Source organism: Octopus bimaculoides, chromosome 10 (genome assembly GCF_001194135.2).
Source record: "Octopus bimaculoides isolate UCB-OBI-ISO-001 chromosome 10, ASM119413v2, whole genome shotgun sequence".
Classification (NCBI taxonomy): Eukaryota; Metazoa; Mollusca; class Cephalopoda; order Octopoda; family Octopodidae; genus Octopus; species Octopus bimaculoides.
Genome location: NC_068990.1, coordinates 58718807 through 58723806, shown reverse-complemented (window position 1 = coordinate 58723806; position 5000 = coordinate 58718807).

The window sequence follows — 5000 nt, the reverse complement described above, 5'->3', positions numbered from 1 at the left end:
ATACAAAGCAACGAAGAAGTAAAGAAAGCATCACACGAATAACACTTACTCTAATAACATTTACTGCTGAAAATTCCACATGACTTAGGGGAGTTCAAAAGGAAATTCGCCTCAGCAATGCTGATGGTGATCTTTCGAAAAATCTCGAAACTTGAATTACCTGCTTTAGTTAAAGATGGGGTAAATAAACTCACCCATTTATTTTCAATTTAATTTGTCGGTCAGCTTAGGAGTAAAATTACAAACTTATTTATCCCAGGTCATGAGATTTAGATGCGGTAGCCATAAACTAGGTAAAGATTTAGGGGAAGCAGGTACTCATGACTTCAAGGTGTACGCATCTTTCAGTTAGTCGGGATCGAGTGCAGTGGCAGCGGACCATCGTCCTCAACACCGACTTGAGTTAAGGATTCTTGATGTCAACAATTACAAATGCAGTGACATCATACTGACCGGTCAGGATAGATAGACCTCGTCGGGCATCTCTAAACCTCTTAGGAATGTTATACTCGTTAGTGGTAACGAGTTACTGGATGAGTTCACTCAGGCTGAGATTGTATGAGAGCAGACGATAGGAGAGTGGTTGTAAAAGCCTCACAAACCTGTCTAAGCAGTCTCAGTTTTCTGGCAGCTTCATAATGGATTCCCTTGAATGTGCTAATGTGGAATTGAACAAACTACATCGGATCATCGTCGTCGCATCTTGATTGGGTATTTATTAGGTCTGTGGATAAGGAGAGTTTTGGGCATCCATAATTTTCGCTTGTCGGGTATACAGCTCACAAGTTTGTGACCTTTTCGGCAACACAGTTTGTACGCATTATCAGGGCCGGATTTCTTGAATCTGAACCTGGAATACCAAGAACAGGATTAACAAACGGGGTGGTCATCAACGACCGGTGTTGGGTGTATTCGAAGAGAATCATTACAGTAGAATCGATAGTGTATAGTGTAGAAATAACGATTGAAATCCATTTACTAGACAAAGTGCAGTAGATCAGAAGCAATTATAAAAAGCTATACAACCGATGTGCAAGCACTGGAAATCGCGAGTGATTAAGTTCCTTGACTCGAAGCAGCCAAAGTGATAAAGCGACTGCTCGTAGACATGAAGAAACAAAATAAATTCCATGGGCCTGAGTGAAAGAAACGGAACGTCGAAACAAAGCCATAATTTTCCAGCAGTCCTTTGCTGAAAGAACAATAATTTTAACAACACCATATACGACAGGTTTGACTACAAAGACTTGTCAGTCTGCCTCATGGTCCCAGTTGACAAAATGGAAAAGGCGTTGCCCCGGAGGACGACGAGAGACGCGCTGACTCACCGGGCTAGCACTGCCCTGATAGCCGTGAACAGAGATGTAGTCCCGGGGCTAAGAACGCCAGAGGTCTCCACTACCATAGGCACGACCACAAATCTGTCAGAGAGCGGCCAATACCTTGACATTTTGCCTTTCTCGAATTGACGAGCAGCGAAGCCTGTCTTGGGATACTAGTGGGCCAGCGGTGATGCGTCTTGCTTTCTACACTAACTGCTTTACTAGCATCAGAAATAGAAGAATCTGAAAAAGCTACAGCAGTCACTGAAATATAGTTGTTATTTAGAGATTGTACAAGAGGATATTTGCCTGGTATGGATGATCTGCTCTAGAAACACTATGGACTTTTCTTCCTTTTCTTGGCAGACGTTTACTGCAATCAGCATCATACTAGTAACGATCTTTGTTCATGGTTAGTATATTTAACTATTAAGTAATTTGTGATGAGAGCACACAGTAGGATGAGAGCATACAATGTAAAATTTACGAATTTTTGTTGCTTTGTTAGGCTAACTTCAAAACTGTTACATTTGATTCAAGAGTAAAGAATATGAAATATGCCCGTCTTATAATCTTCAGCAGAACCTGACATCAGTAGAATTACGGGAGTTCAATTTCCTGTGAGTCATTTTTAGTGATATATAAAGTGTTTGAATACAACAATAATAACAGCTACTACTACTACTACTACTACTACTACTACTACTACTACTACTACTACTACTACTACTACTACTACTCAAAATATTTTAATCTACATTGTTTTCTCACCAAACAGGCGCAGCTGTGTTCTCAACCACATAGTTCCAGGTTTAGTCTCACTGCGCGGTACCTTGGGCAAGTGTCTTCTACTATAGCCTCGGGCTGACCAAAGCCTTGTGAGTGGATTTGGTAGACGGAAACTGAAAGAAGCTCATCGTATATATATATATATATATATATATATATGGGTATTTCTGTCTGTGTTTGATCCCCACCACCGCTTGACAGCTGGTGTTGGTGTTTTTGCGTGTCCGCAACTAAGCGGTTCAGCAAATTAAGTACTAGGGTCGATTCATTCAACTAAAAGTTCTTCAAGGCGGTGCCCCAGCATGGCCCCAATCTAATGACTGAGACAAGTAAAAGATAAAGATAAAAGATAATCCAAATTATAGTATAGCAAGATAGCAAGATGTTACTTAAGAAGTAAATAAAGTTTGAATTTGTCTTGGTGGATACAATACTGTAAATCTTAAAATGTCAAGAGATTATATAACAAATACACTTGTAAACTGTAGCACACGTTCAGGGGAGGCTAATCTTTACCCGGTTGCTCGACCTACTAGTAGTAACAGCCAAATAACCACCAGATCAGATCCGGCTGTCATAAAAAAAGTGGGACGTTAAATATTACGGTTTATTGGTGCTCTGTGCCATGGAGAAAGAGTGGGATGGTCAGGGAGGGACAGCGGGAATATAATTGGCCATTGATGTAGTAGAACAAGGCTGATCTGAAGTTTACAACTACAAATGCAGCAACAACAACAAAGAGCTGAATGAACGTCACTGATGCTGTGAAGAGAGAGCGGGGTGTCTTTATATTTTTTTTCCTCTCTGTATTAATTAGTTTCTTATTTTCTGGTTGAACTAGTGTTTCTCTGTAACTCAGCCCAACAAAGCGGATATATTCTTCAGTATTGAAAAGATACGATGTTAAACAAATAGATAGCCTCTGGTAATCTGAACAGTAGGCTTACAAGAATATCTGTTCCTCAAGAATTCTATAAAGCTGGTTCTGGGAGAAACAATAGCAAATCTACACGCCACTTTCAGGCTAACTGTTGATTTACCGTTTTATTTGCGTCTCTTATTTTGTTTTTATTTATTTTCAATATTTTCGTTTTGTAATCAATCATAAATTATTCCTTCGTAGAATAGCATCCCGGAGGCAGGTTTTTACGAAACGTGATATGGGAGAAAATAATGAACAATGAGTTCAATATTTTAAGATACAGTCAGAAAGAAATTTGTAATTCCTAAAACTCGTTTCCTCCCAAAAGGAGATGGAGAAAGAAGACAAGAGTTATGTTTCTCATACGTAAATATGTTTTCTTCTTTATATTTCTCCTGATGCTAAATGGAAACTAATAACTTAATTGACTTCTTTTGTCTAGCTCTTACTACCGATAGAACTCACGGTGGTGAGGTGAGTGGTGGGGGTGATGGAACGGCTTGTTGTTGTTGTCGTTGTTGTTGTTGTTGTTGTTGTTGTTCTTGTTGTTCTTGTTCTTCTTCTTCTTCTTCTTCTTCTTGTTTTTCTTCTACCTTTTACAACGTTCCTCTCTCTCTCTCTCTTTACTTCCCCCTCTCTCTCACACACACACACGCACACTCTTTCAATTCTCTCTCTTCTCCTTCATTCCATTTCTCTCTCTCCTTCTCAACTTCTTACCTCTTTATATAAAGCTAGTGCTTTTATTACTTGCCCCTGCAAACCGTTATCGTGTTCCCCCCGCTCTCTCTCTCTCTCTCACAGATACTTGTATATATATATATATATATATATATATATATATATATATATATATATATATATATATATACATACACACACACACACACACACACACACATACACACGCGCACGTACATATAAACATTTCTGTATGTAAATGTGTGTGTGTGTATGTGTGTGTGTGTGTTTCGCATCTCTCTTTATACGCCATACGTTTATTCATCTTTATTTTTAACCTATTGCTTTACAGTCATCTTCTGTGTTCTTCTTTGCATTCATCCATCATCACAAGCATTCATTCTTTTCTCTTTCAAATTCTAATCTTCAGTTTCTTAACTTTTTACATCTCTCCAGTTCTACCCTTCTCTCTCTCTCTAACTCTCTCCCCACCTCTCTCTCTCTCTCTCTCTCGCTTTCCCCTAAACATCTCTCGATCTCCTCTCAAACCCCCAACCATGATTTTCTCTATATAATTGCCTACAATGACTCATAGTTGTTCACAATTTTGTTTAATACATTTTTCAATCTTTTAACCAATCTTTTCCTTCCTGAAACTTTTATCTATTTCACTGTTTTTCTTATAAGAAATAAGCTTAAAAATGTTCTGTTTACATAATAATTTCCTTTATCCTTCCCGGCATTATTTTCATGGAGGTTTTTCTTAGCCAAAGTATTTTTCATTGTTGCAGAAGTTAGCGTAGAGTTTCAGTTTCCTGTCAACAAAATAATCTCTTGAAATGAATAATAATAATAATAACAACAAGAACAACAACAACAAAAACAACCACAATGACTATAATAATAATAATAATAATAATAATAATAATAATAATAATAATAACAATGATAATGATGATGACGATGATGACGATGATGATAATGAAGATAATAATAAAAATAGCAACAGCAGCAACGTCAACAACGAAAACAACAACAGCAACAACAACAACAACAACAACACTAATATCAATAATAATGTTATGATAATAATAATAATAATAATAATAATAATAATAATAATAATAATAATAATAATAATAAAAGATGTAAAAAATAGAAAAAATGCAAGAAATTTACCCATACTTAAGGTAATCACTTATTGAAAGCTTTTCAAATACACCTCGATATTCCCAGTACTATATGTATGTATATATGTGTATATATATATGTATGTATGTATATAT